The 17,089-nt window shown below is 39.7% G+C and overlaps 1 protein-coding gene across 1 annotated transcript in view; it reads left to right on the forward strand.

Annotated features, from left to right (window-relative positions):
• Positions 1–5,778: 5,778 nt before the first annotated feature.
• The window catches only part of FRMPD1 (FERM and PDZ domain containing 1), a 179,554-nt gene continuing 168,243 nt past the window's right edge, over positions 5,779–17,089 (forward strand). Inside the window, 1 exon segment of the mRNA XM_079113509.1 lies at positions 5,779–6,026. The gene's annotated coding sequence lies outside the window, so the exon portion shown is untranslated.

The raw sequence follows: 17,089 nt of genomic DNA on the forward strand, positions 1-17,089 counted from the left end.
TATTTACTGAGATGCTTTTGAGTAATTTGCCTGGATTCTTAGGGAACCAAAAAGGGAGAAACTGATTCTGGATATAGTCTAGGAAGGTGAACTTTGTCTCAGATATGGTCATCCTGGTAAACTTGGTCTTCCTCTTGCATGCCTCTTCTAGTTGTAATAAAGGAAACTCATAAAAAGAGGTTAGGATTCTTTTGTTGACTTTTTAAAAAGTTCATATTTTTTCGTTTGGCATATAGGTGGTGATATTGACCAATTACAGAGGGTTTAAGTGAGGCAAGTTGAGAAAACTTGTTTCAGGCAGTCAAAATTGGATTGAGCTGTTTCACATATTAGAACCCTCTTTTTTCTTCATTGGGATGAATGAAAAGTTTAGGCCTAAACTTTAAAGTCGCCTGCAGCTCTAAGATGCTTCACTTTTGCTCATTTTTCCTTTTCTTTGTACATAACCTTGAACTAAAGGCTAAGAACAATGGAGGCACTTGGATTTGCCATGAAAGACAAAAAATTTAAAAATGCACTCATAATTTAATATTGGTATTTATATTATTTGGTCTGAACACAGAGGAAATGGCAGCTGATGTCATAGCCTCTTTTGTTTTCCATTTAGATCCCAGGAGGGATTTTGGAGCCATTTCCTTTGCCTTAACTTCCCAGACAGTATGTCCGGCGAGTATTCAGAGTGTACAATCTACCCGTAAGAGAATTAAGTGCTTTAATTTCCATCACTGGGGAGGAATTTGTATTTGCAAGGTCAGAGATTGATTGATGACTCATGACTGAGGAATAAATCAGATACAAAATCCCAGGAACCTCGTGTTTTCTAATTTATAGGGAGCTATAGACTTGGGTATGGAATAGTTCGGCTCCTGAAACTGAGGCCAGAAGGAAGGAAGCTAATTAAAAACAGAGCTACTTGGAGCTAGGGTAGGTCTCTGAGCTCCCTCTTTGGCGCTTTTACCCATCATAGCTTGCTATTTTTGATACTCTGATTGTGAACATTCTCACTGAAAATTCTTCCTGTAAAAGTGAGGATGGGAAGAATGAGGTGCTGTTCGTCCCAGTTTGGAAGGGACAGGATGAAGCGTGGCTGCTGTTCACCCCCTGGCTGAGGGAAGCCCTGCTTTCCACACTTCCACACCCATCACTACTCGTTAATCTGGACTGTGTTATTATCCAGCTCCACACCTCTCCTTCCTCATTCCTGCAGAAGAACAGCGCCTGGAATTCCTCAAATAAACACGGCTTTGAGATCCACTCAGGTCCCAGAATGAATGAAACCAAAGTCAGGCCAAGAAAGCACACTCAGACTCTCAATAAGGGTTGCTCTGTGGTAAATGCTAACCAGAGTCCTCACCTAGCAGATCCGATCTCAGCAAGAGGCATCTTCAGGAAGGGAGCCTTTTGAACCTTAAAAAATGAGTAGAACTTTGATAACCTTCACCTCCCTGCCATTCACTTCCTATAATATCCTGTTCTCTGTTCTAATTTTTAGAACTTTGTTGTCTCGATGACCTATGAACATGTGCTCTCCTTCCAAGTAAACTGTAAGCACCTCAAGAACAAGGAACATATCATTGTTTTTTCTTGAATCCTCCAACCAACTGAGGACAGGTATTTATACATGATAAAAACTCACTAAGTGCCCCTGAGTATATGAAGGAATGAATTTCATTTAGACTATTTAAAATTTTAAAATGAGTGGCTATGTATATATTAGGTTGAAAGCAAATTATCCCCAAAAGAAATTTACCCCAAATTCTATATAAATATTTTATATAGCTACCTATTTCTTTGGTACAACTTGTTTTAGTTTGGCTAAATAAACATTTTAAAAATAATTGTAAAATGTCATCATCAAGATTAAAGAGTGAACTTTAACATATATTTTCTTTACTTATAGCAATATAATTATGTAAACCCCATATCATATTTTTAGTAATTTTCTTTTTTTCACAAAAGTACATGCTTATTATAATAATATTTAGAAAATACAGAATTAAGGAAAAAAAAAAAAACAATCCCCCTTAATCCCACAACCACTATTGACATACTGGTGATAATCCTTTCAGACTTTCTACCAGCATCCATTCTCTACGCACTTCCCTGACATTCTCAGGAAGACAGACCTGCCTGATTACAGACAAGCAGATACCCATTCATTGTCTCATCTTAGAAAAAACACAGCTTCCTAAAAGCAGGGATAATTCTTTCTTGCATATCAAAGCTTAATTGGTATACATTGTACAGATTGTGAATCAAGGAACATGCCCATATTTCCATTACATAAGATTTAGAATTCGTCAGTGGAGAATAAAGTCCTTAAATATGAAAACTTACCTTAGCCATTTTCTTCAGAGGGTCTCCCCAAATCTCAGGGTCTTCTTCCATGCTTAGCCTCCAACTCCAGAATCCCTGCTGCTGCTTGAGCCTCTCCAGTTCCAGGGAGCTCATCACTCTCCTGGAAAGTCTAGTCAGAGCCATGCCGGCCTCTCCATACCATGTGCCCCTGGTCCCAGTTGAGAGTATCAAATGCAAGTTTCATTTTCCCTCATGGTTCTGTAACAGCAGCTCAGGGCTTGCCTGATGCTTTTCTCCAGATTAAAAATAATTTTTGTGGACTGGGGTTGTGGCTCAGTGGTAGAGCCCTCACCTAGTATGTGTGAGGCACTAGGTTTGATTCTCAGCACCACATAAGAAAATGAATAAAATAAAGATATTGTGTTCATCTACAGCTAAAAATATTTTTAAAAATAATAATGATCTTTGCCAAATTTTCATAAAATTTTGTGATTTCCCCTTACAACCTTAACTTATCTAATTAATAATGATGGCTTGATTTATTCTAAGCTATCTGCCCTCTGTCCCCCACATACCTGCACAGGCACACATATACATTCTAAAGGGCACTTTTTTACTCTGGGGCAAGGACCTCTAGAACTCAAAGCCAGAGACTCTTTATTCCTTACTCAGAGATTGTCCTTGAACAAGAAGAGTGTTCCTGGGTATCCATCTCTTCCCTCAGGTCTCTCACAGTGGTGGGTGGAATTCCCTGGCCGCCCGTTAGAGTTCTTGACTGTGAAATGAAGACCAGCTGCAGGAAGTAGTTAGGAGAGGCCTGTGTAGTTGCAGTAGAAAAACATGAAGGTTGGGTTTCAGTTCCAGCACCTTTATGAATTGTTATGAGACATTGTGCCAGATGTCTAACCTTTCTGGGCTTTTGTTTCTTCATGGGTAGCAGAGGAACATAGTATCTACTTCAAAATGTTGTTTAGAGTGCTAAATAAAATAGTGTATTTAAAGTGCTTGACTTTTGGTGGGCATTTTATAAACGATAGCTACTACTAATAGTAAACAAATTTTCATTAGAAAAATTATGACATACTCTAAATGGAACAAGTAAGACATTTTTTTTTTACTACAACAGAATCTATTATCATTTGTCAGTCCCATTTAAGTTATCTCTGGTCTCTTATTCACAGTAAATCTTTTTAAAAGAATAGCAAGCACTCATACTCCTTTTGTCCTCACTTTCTATTCATTCTACAGTCAAGGACAGATTAGGCTTCTGGCCCATCCATTCTCTGAAACTGCCTCTTTGAGGGAGGGACTTATTGCCAAATGCAAGGGGCTCTTGTGGGTCTCAACTCTTCTGCAGCATTTGATGCTATTGGCTACATGATTCTTTCAGCAAAGTTCTTCCCTCTTAGCATCAGGGATACCACATTCTCTGGTTTTCCTTCCATCTTTCCGGATGCTTGACAGCCTCTTTCCATATCTCTTCCTTGGGTCAACTCTTACCTGGCAGATTATTTTAAGAGTCTTTCTGACTCCTCTTCTATACTCATGAACAATCTAGTCTAGTTTCAGTCGCAATCTTTAGGATAACAATTTGCCACACGTCTCTAGCTCATTTCCCCCAAGAAATGCAGACCTGTATATTCGACCAACCTCTTGACGTCACCATCTCCTCTGCTATCCCATGAGTACCTCATACTTCACTTGTACAAAGTGGAACCACTCACCTTTCTTTATGTCTTAGTCCATTTTGTGCTACTAAAACAGAATACCTGAGACTGGGTAATTTATAAAGAACAGAAGTTTATTTTTCTCACAGTTTTTGAAAGTCCAAGATCAAGGCACCAGCGAATGGTCTGGTGAGGACTTTTTTGCTGCATCCTCACATCATGGAAGGTGGGAGGGCAAGAGAGAAAGAACCCACTCCTGAAAGGCCTTCTCATGATGGCATGAATCCATTCATGAGGTCAGAGGCATCAAGACCTGAACACTCCCATTAGGCCCACTTAACAACACTGTTGCATCTTGAATCAAACCATAGCACCCTCCAGATCAACTTTAACTGCTATGCCCTATAGCCTAATAAATTACACCACTATCCATTTCCTCTAGTTGCTAAAGCCAGTAATCTAGGAGTCAACTTGATTCTTCCCCTACCTGAAGACCCATATCTAATTAACCTCTAAGTTTTGCTAATTCTATCTTTATAAATATGTCTAAAATTCATATTCTTTCTGTCCCCTCTTCCATGACTTTTGCTCAGGCCATCCACCCACTGTCTTCCTTCTTTTATCTTATCCCTGCTAGTGCACTTTCCACCCTGAAGTTTTAGTGATATTTCTAAATATAATTTTTGTATGCCAGCATCCCATATAAAATAATTATTTTCCATTGCCCTCAGAAAAATGTACAAATGGTTTGGCTCCGTCTAGAAGGTCTTCTATTGATCTGATCCCCATCACCCTCAGTGACATCATCCCTTTCTACCCTGCTCCTCAACCTGATGCACCTTCTTCACCCTTCCTGTACACTCTTTTCCTGTCAATCTCCCACCCCTGTCCTCACATACTGAACTACTGGTTGCTCCCTGAACTCACCAGATTCTTTGTTTTGGAACTTTGCATATACTTTCTGATTAGAATTTTTTTTTCCTATCTCTTCATCTGGTTAAATCCTAATGTCATCCAGAAATAATCTTAGATGTCAAAACACCTCATCTACTTCAATAACAGCAATGGGTCTATGCTGGCTCCTAACTTGTAATAGTTGTACCTGTGTACTATAAGACATTCATACTAGGAGAATCTGGGGCAAGGGGTACATGGGATTCTCTGCACTCTGTGCATTTTACTGTAAATCTTACACCATTCTAAATAAAAAAGATCTTTTTAAAATGTCTCCAGTAGTTCTTCTGTGCTGGCTTAGCTGTTGCTTCTGTGTGTCTATGAGACCTGTGCCTACTCATGTCCAAGTGTCAAAGCACTTAACATAATATCTTGCCATTGTCTATGTGTCTGACTCCTCCACTGAAAAAGGACAGAATCATGTCTTCTCATGTTTTAATCCTTGAGCTAGCACAGTGCCTAGGGAAATGCTCACTGTCTCTTGAGTAAATGTTTGTTGTTAAATAAATTGATTTTTTTGCGGGGGGCAATACCAAAGTTTTTGTTGTAGAATAAAATAAATCTGAAAGTATAGGGAAAAGAACTTAAAAATTTCAGAGGTTATTAACATCTCATAGGCTCTGCTTGTCTGTCAGCATGACAGACTTGGCAGACATGCAGTTATGGATATACTTGAACATTAAATGCATCCCTATATACTGTTCATGTTTCCAAGAGAACCACATGACACTCATTCACCTATAGGTAAAGGGCCCCAGGCAAGCAGAGCTGAATTGGTTCACTCCAGGTGAACCCTGCAGGCTGCCGGCACATCCCAGAAGGGTGTGGACTGTGTGTTAAGTGTTCAAAAGCCAACTAGGGCAGAGAGCAAAAGAACCGGTTGGAAGAAGAATGACACCACAGGGCGATGAATCTCCAGTTCGGCAATTCTCTTCCCAGCTCTTAAATTAATGAGCTTTGTGACCTTGACCAAGTATCTACCTCTTCATAGGCTCCAGAGTTGATGCTGGTAAAATGAGGGTTTGGAGTGGCTGGTCTCTCAAGTTCCTTCCAGGATTGATGCTCTGTTTCACCGTGAAGACTGTGGACACCCGTGGAAGAAAGCAGGTGTGTAATAGGAACATGTGGCAACTGAGCCATTGGTTCCAGATCAGTAGAGGTTTTTTAGCAAAAAGAAACCAAGCTAGGACAGAGATTTGTTTAAGTCATCCTGGAAGTAGAGAACTGTAGGGAGCAATAACTCACCATAGTGTCTTAAGGACCTAACTCAGTTTTCTCAGAAGGAAGTGTTTCCAAGGATTGGAGTCGGTGGAGGAGGGTGGAAGAATGGTAGTAATTTTCGCTTAATAAAATGACCACATTTGAGGAAAGTTTTTATGTTTATTAACTGAGAGTTTATATCACTCACTCTGCACTGAAATTATCCATTTAAGTATTAGAGATGATGCAAAGAGTACCACCTGGACTTGGCTGGGTGAGGTATGACAGCAACACAATGTCATTGAATGGAACTGTAACTTCATGAACTGAGATTATTTGGAATTTGAGGCTGTAAATACCAACTCATAGAAATTTAGAATTGCCATAGCTCAAGTAAAAAGAGATTCAGTTTATTTTGAAGTATATCCATCTTGGCTGGTTGGTAGTGGCTTTGATAATCACATTAAATATTCCTTGAGAAGCACAAGGAGAAGTATATCTTCTAACTGAATAATTATGTCACAACCAAAAAATACTAGTTAAAAAACTTAGTACCTGGTAGAGAACTTAGAATGAGTACAGAAGAAAATATTATGATTGTTAAAAATCCTGGGAAGATTCTTTCTCTTCACAGTTCACTAGTATCAGAATTCCTGAGAGGCAGGTGGAAACTCCCACCTTTGTTTTTGAAAAAATTGGAAATACATACATACAAGGTTTGCTCAGGGACACAGGCTCCTGGCTCATGGCAGCTTCTTTCAAATATGGCCCTTCTTCTGTGCTGACCAAGTTTCTTCTCCTTAGAGAATAGTTATATGATGATTTACTTGGGTTCAGGGAAGGTGAACACTTGCTGAAGCTCTAGAAGATTTTGGTTTTGAATCATAGTGGACAGGGCACCAGTCAAGTGTAAGTGTGGGGACATGTCCTTCTCAGAAGACCAGGACTGAGGGGGCCAGGAGCGATGACAAGACCCTTCCAAGGGATGAGGGAACCAGCCAGAACCAGAGAGAATTAAAAGAAATGGGCTAAGCTTGAGGTTTCCAGGAAGAGAAGCTAAAGCATCACCAGGTATTTACTCTGTGCAAAGTATGGTCCCAAATCATTGAATATTCTCACATTAACCACCTGAAGCAAACTGCATTGGTTCTATTTTATAAATGGAAAACTGGTATAGAAAGGTTAAATCTTCACCCAACGAGAATCAGGCGGTACATTGTAGAGCTGGAATTCAGATCCAGGCAGTTTAGCTGCTGAGTTGTTCCTTTTAATCACCATGATATAAAATTTCAAGGTTCTATATGACTCTCATTCATTCCCGAGGCTGGGAAGGTAATGGGTTTTGTTGAATGTTCCTGAACTAAATGGAACCCAGCAGACTCAGCCTTTGCCCAAACCTAGTACCTGGAGTCTGTGGGAGGCTCTGTTTGGTTCAGCATAGTACTTGGGAGGCACTGAATGCTAGACAGTCCCTGAGGGTTGGCAGCAGAAGCCCAGTCCAACCAGCTGATTGAAGATCTTGGGCAAGATTTCTCTTCACTGAAAGGGGGAGGAAAATCATAGGTACTATGGAACCCAGAGCTGAGGAAGGTAAGGAAACTGCCTGATTATTCTATAGCACACATTGTGAACTCTCTACCAGTTCTGTGCTAGTCACTGGTCACTGCAAATAGAGAATTAGGCAATGCCTATTCTGTGTCCTAGAGGAGCCCCAGACTAGTATGAGGAGGACTGCCTATCTCTTAGGACTCTGGAAATTTCCTTAGGACCTCTGTCTTGGTTTATAGAGGCAGACAAAACTAATTCTAAATCCTGTTGTCACTCTCAGTGAAATTTTAAATATTCAGTTCACTGCCCAATAACTGAATGCAGGAGACAGTTTGTATAAACCTTCAGGCCTTAGGATGAACTTTCTGGAGCAAGGGTGTAGGGGCTAAGGCTGCAGCAAAGCTGTGTAGACAGAGTCTGCAAAAGGGCTCTGCAATTAACATGGCTAGAGAGATTGTTAGATGAGAGAAGGGAATGAAGAAGGAAGAGTGCTCTCACATTCATAAACACCGGGACCTATTTATCCCAGCAGAAGAGGGCATTTATGCTATGGGTAGCCCTGGCATTTTCTTTGGGGTCAGGTCTTTTTGGAGATGAAGGAATTTGGGTAGACTAGGAATTTATTTGGTAATAGAGGTGATGTCAGATTTGACTGGATGGCCCAGTTTATGCTTGTTCTACTGCTGGTTTTTATATTCCCTTGTTTCACTCTCCAAAGTATTCTGGTTCGAATGTTAAACTTTATCTGCCCATGAACAACAACGACAACAACAACAACAACAAAACCTACATTTTTCTGATGGGCCTGAGTTCTAAATTCTAAAGCCAAAGAGTTGCTGAGGTATAAACCCCTTTTGCTAGCCTTTCCCACTACCATGTCTGTGTTTGAATCTAGCTCTTTCCATTTCCTTCTCAGCTTGACTGGAAAAATATAAAACTAAAATTTACTTAAAGTTAATAAAAGAAGTATAGAGTACAAATTCATTAACTTCTTGTCACAAACTTTACGGACTCAGAATAATCAGTTTTTGGATCTTTCAGCTCTCCTTCTCCTGGTGTTCTGGGGCACCTAGCCAGGAAGAGGCAGGATTGGGGTGTTCATAGGCAACCACATACTCCTGGGCCATGGGACCTCTAGGGGTTAGTCCTTGGGATGCCCTGTTCTCCTGACTCCTGGGTGAAGGGTTATTTTTTCACAAGGAGCAGCCACTTGAAGCACAGTAACAATGAAATATTACTATGAATGTAGAAATTATTAGAAACTTACAAAAGAATCAGGAAGAAGGAATGAAATCAGTGCTTCATGAAGTTTAATTGAGCAATGACCTCCTCATTAGCAGTAATCAGTTCAGTTTACGAGGTCTCTTTTAAAGATTGACGATAATAAGGATTCCAGGAAAGAGTCCTTCTCTGTGTCACTGTTCGTTTTCTCTCTGTCCCCTGGCTAATATGTCTGCTTGTGTCTGTGTTGTGCCGCTATTGCTAAATTCATCAAACAGGGCCTGTGATTGTACACGACCATAGTCATCTATTTGTTATAGAAACATTTATGGAGTGTTTGAACTGCTTCAACATCTTTTTCCTTTGGCTACAGAAGAGATAGGGAGGATTATTAATAGACAATTATTGAGCATCAGGCCGGACATAGATATTGAAGAGAATTACAGGGTCAGGGATTTTACAGTCAAAACTTAAAGAGATGTAAAATTAACGAGAAACCCCATTGTTAAAGTTCTGATGTTAGACGCTCATTGCTTCAAAGATTTAGAAGTGTGTAATAAAACCACACCGGCTTTTGTTTCTACTTTCCCAGCATATAACAGCTAAATATCTCTGAATAAATTAATGGAAGATGGAAAGGGTGTGCTTCTTGAAGGAAAGTTCCTCTGAGAAGCTTGCTATTTCAGGTAGACATAGGTCATGGCTTTTGTGAATCAATTTTAAAAGGAACCAGATAAACTTGTGACCTATGATAACATCTATAGCTATTGAAGTCTAGACAGGGCAGCCAGTTCTCATGCTTCATTTCATTTAAAACTTCTGTGTCACCAAGACCACAGGATGGGCTGGGAGCATCTTCCCCATAGGGGCCTTTCTGGTATTCAGTTTCCCCTGATAAACTGCCTATTTTCCATGTCAGATCCTCTCCAAAACTTGTAATAAATTCGGGGTGAATGAAGGAACATACTGATTATGTAAGAAACTTGACACAACCTCCCAACCAAGACTGTGGAATGCAGGAAAAAGCCTTCAGACTTTTAAGTTCTGTGGGCTGGAAACCTTTACCAAAAACACTGTCATGACTCGAGACTTTGTTTTCTTTTGCAAATCATTCCTGGCAGCCACACTCCTAACTTTATATAATAACAGAAATACTGACTAAGAGGATTGAAATTTTAATAGGAATAATAAGTAAAATGTATGGTGGGCATCTTATATGTATTGCCTTGTTCAACCTCCAAATAATAATTATTATATAGATATGATTATATTTTTATTCCAAATTTACAAATGAACACTATTACAGCCCAAACTTGTTTCTGAATTCCTGATTAAACGTCCAACTCAATATCTCTGTGTACATGTTTACTAAGCACCTCTCAAGTTTGTTTTGCAAGGTGTTTTTTATGTTGCCCAGGTTGGTCTCAAGCCTGTGGGCTCAGCTGATCCTCCCTTCTTTAGATTCCCGAGTAGCTAGGACTACAGGCATGCACCAAGTTTCAAATGTCCATAACTTGGCTCCTAATATTCTGTCTCATCCCTTGCCCCAGACAAACCTCATCCCAAGTAAGGGCAACTCCAGCTTTGAAGATGCTGAGGCCAAACATCATGCTAAGTGAAATAAGCCAATCCCAAAAAAACCAAAGGCCTAATGTTTTCTCTGATAAGCACTGCCGATCCATAGTTGGGGGTGGGTAGGGAAGAATAAAGGAATTTTGGATTGTACAGAAGTAGTGAGGGGAGAGGTGGTGGGGGTGGGGATGGGAAGGACAGTGGAATGAGATAGACATTATTGCCCTGTGTACATGTATGATTACACTACCGGGTTGACTCAGCACCACGTACAGCCAGAGGAATGAGAAGTTGTGCTCTATTTGTGTGCAATGTGTCAAAATGCATTCTAGTGTTGTGCATAATCAATTAGAACAAATTTTTTAAAATAAAATTTAAAAAAAGATGCCAAAACACTTGGAGTCATCTTTGACACAGCTTACGTTCCAGCTCCAGTCTGGTCAGCAAGTCCTGCCATGCACCTTCAAACTATAGTCAGAAACTGACCACTTCTGGCTCCTCATAGCTACTTCCCTGTTTCAAACCTCCTTCTCTCTCACCTGGATGAGCTTGATAAGCTCCTTCTGCCCTTGTTCCTTTCAAGTATATTCCCATCATGCTAGCCGGAGCTCTTGTTAAAATTCAAGTTTGCGATCTTCTAGGGCTTCCCATCTGACTCAGTGGAAATCAAAGCCCTTGCAGTGGCTACAAGGCCTCTCAGCAGGGGCCAGTTTCTTCTCTGACCTAATCTTCTCGTAACCTCCCTTTACTGATTCTAGCAACTCTAGCCTTCCAGCTTCCTTTGGAAAGTCAAGCCTCCTCCTGCCCCAGTCTTCACCTTCACTCTTCCCTCCACCTGGAATGCCCTCTCTAGCACATCTCCACAGGATTGGGATCTGCTTCTCTCTCAGGTCTTGACCCAACATCACTTTCCCAGAAAGGCCTACCCTGAAACCCTATTTAGTTTACAACTCCCCCTGACAGTCTCCACAGTCCTTCCCTGCTTTAGTCTTCTCAACCATTATCCCACCTGGACATACTATGTATTTTTTCTTACGTATTAATTTGTTGCCTGTCTCCCTGCAGTAGAATGTGAATTCCATGAAGGCAGGGATTTTAGTTTCTTTTCTTTACTGATGTATCCCCAGTAACCAGAACGTGTCTGGCACATCACAGTAAGTGCAAAACAGACACTCAATTTGTCGAATAACTGAATAAATAAGGAAAGTGAAGCTTAAGACTTGCTTGAGGGCTGAAGATGTGGCTTATTGGTAGAGTGGTCTAGTGAGCACATGGCCCTGGGTTCCACCCACAGCACAGAAAACTAAAATAAAATAAAACAGAAGTAGGGGAAACCCATCTGACTTTATGCAAATATTAAAATAGTAAAACTGGGATGCAAACTTAGATGCTTTAATTTCAGATCTGGGCTTATATGGTATGTGCTGGATAGTATGAGGCCTCTATGCTTTCAATTTAAGATGCCAAACTTGTGGCTTTTATATGTAATCTGCATTTTTAGTGTGCCATGTTTCTTGTAACCACATTTCAGTCACCATCTCATAACATGGAAAGCAGAAGCTTTCAGATTTACTTTTTTTTTTTTTTTTTTTTTACTACTAGCACATTGTAAGAAATTTGAATTTGAAAGGCATGTCCTGAAAAGCCTTCCTTGAAGAATGTGATCAAGAAAGGACCCCTAGGAAATTCTGGGGAAAGGACAATGTTCTTTTTATTGACCTGGCAGGTGGTACAGAGTAGCTGTTTTATTCTTTTTTTTTAAACTGTGCACAAATTTTTATATATAACTTTACATATGCTATATAGTTTATAATTTTAAAAGTTTCTCTCTCATTCCTAGCCACTAGTTTCTCTTTGGAAGCAACCAATGTTACCAGTTTCTTATGTGCCCTTTCAAGGGTATTCTGTACTTATACTACATATATACTTTTGTTCTTCTATTTTTTTCAAAAAATATGATATAATATTTCATAAAATTATAATATTAATTAATATTAATTATTTTTAGTGTAATATTCAGTAGTGTTAAGTGCATTCACATTGTTGTGCATTCGATCTTCAGAACTCTTCATCTTACAAAATTGAAATTCTATGCCCATTAATAACTCCCAGTTCTCTGCTTCCTTCAGCCCCTGGCAACCATCATTTTACTTTCTGTCCTCAAGATTCATCCATGCTATAGCATGTATAAGAATTTCCTTCCTATGTAAGGTTGAATAATTTTTCATTATGTATGTATATCACATTTTGTTTATTCATTTGTCAATGGGTTGCTTCAAACTTTTGGCTGTTGTAAACACACTGTTGTGAATCTGAGTGTATAACTATCTCTTTGAAGCCTTGCTTTCAATTCTTTTGGGTGTAGACATAGCAGTGGAATTGCTGGGTCATACAGAAACTTGATTTTTTTTTTCTTTTTATTATATTGGAGGTTGAGCCCAGGGGTGCTTTACCATTGAGCCACATCTCCAGTTCTTTTTATGTTTTATCTTGAGATGGGATCTCACTCAGTGGCTTAGAGTTTCCCTAAGTTGCTGAGGCTGTCTTCAAATTTGTGATCCTCCTGCCTCACCCTGAGTCACTAGAATTACAAACATTTGCCATCCCACCTGGCTCATTTAAATTTTTTAAATTATAAATATATAAATTTTTTAGTTGTGGATGAATCTTTATTTTTATTTATTTATTTATATGTGATGTTGAGAATCAAACCCAGTGCCTCACACATGCTAGGCAAGAGTTCTACCACTGAGCCACAACCCCAGCCCTGATTTTTAATTTTTTGAGGAACTGCTATATCTGTTTTCCATAGCAGCTGTTCCATTTTACATTCCAACCCCACCTTTTTTAAAAAATGTTTTTTAGTTGTAGGTGGACAAAATACCTTTATTTTACTTTTATGTGGTGCTGAGGATGGAACCCAGGGCCTCACACACACTACCGTAGCACACTACCTCTGAGTCACAACCCCGGCCCCACCTTTTTCAAATGCAAATGGTAGTACACCATTTATACTGTCCTATATCTTTTTTTTTTTTTTTTTTTTCAGTGCTGGGAATTGAACCCAGGGGCACTTTACTACTGAGCTATATCTCCAGTCCTTTGTATTTTTTGTTCTGAGACAGGATCTCACTAAGTTACTGAAGGTGTTCCAAAGTTGTGGAGGCTGGCATTGAGCTTGTGATCTTCCTGCCTCAGCCTCTCAAGTTGCTGGGATTACAAGTATGTGCTACCATGGCTGGCTGTATATGTCACTTTTTTCATTTATCATATATCTTAAGACTATATCATATCTATACATGAATAACTTTGTCATTCTTATAAAGAATGATTCATAGCATTCAGTTTATGGGCATATTAAAATTTATTTAACCATTCCCTTGTTGGTGGACATTAAGGTTGTTTCCAATCTTTTTCTATAATAAATAATGCTCGGTTAATACCTTTGTGCAAACAATATCTTGCTTGTGTTAAAATATATGTATTTGTAGAGTAACTTCCTAAAAGTGGAGGGACTGTGTAAAAGGTTTGTGCATTTGTAATATTGATAGATTATTGGTACAAATTTCCTCCATGGCCTTTGTACCAATTTGCACTCTCATCAGTGATATATGTGAGAAGTTACAAGTTCTTAGCCTTGACTTCACAGATGCTGAAATTGTATACAATCTTTTGTTCATCTGTGAACCTATGATTTCTTCTGGGCAAAGTCCATATTGCTACCACCATATTACCACAGGACTCAATATCTCCCAAAAGGTTAAGAATCATTTCTCACCGGAAACCTTGCACTTGAAAATCCAGTGTAAAGAATTATAAATGATTTTGAAAGGCTTCTTTGCTTTTCTAAAGGAATCCTTGAAAATGTCTTGTGTATTTACAATATAGTGACGACAATGAAACTGAATACATGTACTTATTTTAGTAGACTCTGTGACCCAAGTGTATCGGTTCTAAGAGGATTCAGAATAAATCCCACTACAATAAAATCTGGGTAATAAAAAGATATCAGAGCCTCCAGCTAACACTTTTTATTTCAAATACTAATATCAAACCTGTGTGCATAGCTTTGGGCCTGTTATGTGTGAGATGTTGTATTTGGAAATATTTTTGACATATTTCAGTATACAAAGCCTAATGCAGAGCTTAGTATTCAGTAAGCCCTCAATGTCTGGCTTCTACTCGCTCCTCTCCCTTTACCCCTTATCCTAGAATTTGAACATTTCACAGATACGGTTATATATTGGTCCCTAAGTGATTCTCTCAACCAAGGAGCAAGGCCAGTAGTGACAGCAGATGGATCAGCCTGGATGTGGACTCTCAGTGCACTGAGATCTTAACGCTACCGATCTCCTCGGGCCACAGCATGCATGCAAAATACACGTAGGCCCATTATCTTCTGCCTCATTCCCTCCACCATTTATAGGCCTGGAAACTCTGACCTATTTCTCAGGGGTGTTATGTGGATTAACCAGTAAATCATAATTAATTATGAAGTAAGCATTAATTATCATTATCACGGTCAGTTCCGGTGTGGCTTCCTGACGGGGAGAGAGAATCTGCTTGCATACTGGCTCTTTGTAGGAGTTCATAACACCCCACAAAACTATGAGGGGTGTGTCCTCCTCTAAAGCATGCTAGGAGTACTTCAAAGTATTTTAAAATATGTGAGTGCACACTGGAAAGGTGTGCTATTTGTAAGTGACTGCAGGGAACCTGGTCACTGTCCTCATTATCAGAAGGGCGGCCATAGAGCAGAGGATGTGGGGTTGTCTTTCGTGGGTTCAGAGGGAAGAAAAGTCTAGTGGGAAGGAAGATATTAGCCCCAGAATGGAAAGAACTGGAACAGCTAGAGCAATTCAACCAGCGCCAACTGTCTGAAAAAGCCGAGTTCTTCTTAGGCATATTTTCCAATAACTTATTGATTACCTGCTATGGGCCGGTCATTGTCCTAAGTGCAGGAGGAACCCAAATATGAACCAGGCAAGCACTGTGCTCTTAGCGAGCTTCTGGTGTAATAGAGAGGACAAAATCCTTCTATCCATCCATTCAATAAATGTATGCTGAGCACCTCTTATGTGATGGGATACAGCAATCTACAAAATAAAGACTTTGTATCTTATAGGTGGTCGATGAAATTGACAGTAAGAATCCCTAAAGCATGATGTTAATATTACTCTTGGAGACCAAAATTTGGAAAGTTAACATGAAACAAATTAAATAAATGTTTTGCTTAATGGGTATGTGATTATGACGAAGAAAGCTTAAATGTAACAAATCATATACTTTGATGACTGTTGGTATAAATGGAGTAGTCTGCCTGAAGTTAGAAAAAAGAGAATCAGAGGAAAAATATTTGTGAATTTGCTCCTAGCCTTATCTGAAGATAGAAGAGTGTACCAAGTAGAATAGTGGACGGCTCAGCGATACTGGCCATTGAGAGCATTCAACCCACTCTCTCGAGGACCTCCTCCTCTTCTCTTTGCTCATTCCTACCAGGTTTGCACTGAAATGTGACTTTCCCAGGAAAGCCTCTTCTGCACCCTTACAGTACTATTTCCACAGTACTTCTTCAAGCTGGAATTTAACTCTTTTTTTTTCTTTAGTGTCTGTCTTCTCTACTAGACTGGAAGCTGCATGAAGAAAGAAGCCCTGTCAGGCTTTTCTGCCATTGTGTTCCATTGCTTGGCACACAGAGGCACTCAGTAGAAACTTGTTAAATGAAAGACTGAATAAACCTGATTTCTCAGGAAAATTTTCCTGTAAGAGAAGCTCAGCTCTGAGCAGAGAGAAGACTTTTATTTCTGAAGTTCTTGGAGATCTTACTCTATGGCAACATGCCATCACTAGATAGGAAATGCAAGTAAATAGGAGATGAGCTGGGGGATTTCTGAGCTGGAATAACCATCATGGAAGAAGTTATGGAAGAGAGGGCACCTAGTCTGGGTCTTGAATCAATCATGAGATTTAGCATGTGGAACTAAGTAAGGGGAGGAGTAAGCAGAGATGGACAACATGAGAGAGATGCCAAATTCAGCATTCAGACTGAGTGTAGGGGAGTAGTGGAAAATAACATGGCAAGGCAGACTGGGATCCCAATGAGAGAGAAGCATAAAGAGCATGGACTTATTAATCTGTTGGTAGAGTTTGCCATGATTGGAGGGAGTCTCTCCATCTTTTATGTTCCAAAAGGAATGGTGTGAGCAATGACAAGGACTGAATGACTCCTGGGAAAGGCAAGCTGGAATGTTCCCACAAGGCTTGCATTGATGGGCATTACCTCAGTGATCTTGCAGGGTCCAGGTCTGACTCTACCCATCTGGCTCAGAAATCTGATTTGCCTGCACTCATTGGCAGGTCTAAGCTCCCAGGTAGGTCTAAGCTACTGTATATAACCAGGATGTTCACTTAGTAATTTACAAGGAAAATTAGAATTGCTGAAGGTAGCAAATGTCCAAGTCCTAAAACAAGAGCATTCTAGCTCTGCAGGCAGGCCATATGAAAAGTCCTGTTATGATCTGGTGTCAGTTTATTAACTCCAAATAAGAAATACAGTTACCAAAGGATGTCCAAGCCTGATGACTAGTGTATTCATGTCCTGTAGGTGGACTTGAAGCTATAGTTTGAGA

Source organism: Sciurus vulgaris, assembly GCF_902686455.1.
Source record: "Sciurus vulgaris genome assembly, chromosome: 15".
NCBI lineage: Eukaryota > Metazoa > Chordata > Mammalia > Rodentia > Sciuridae > Sciurus > Sciurus vulgaris.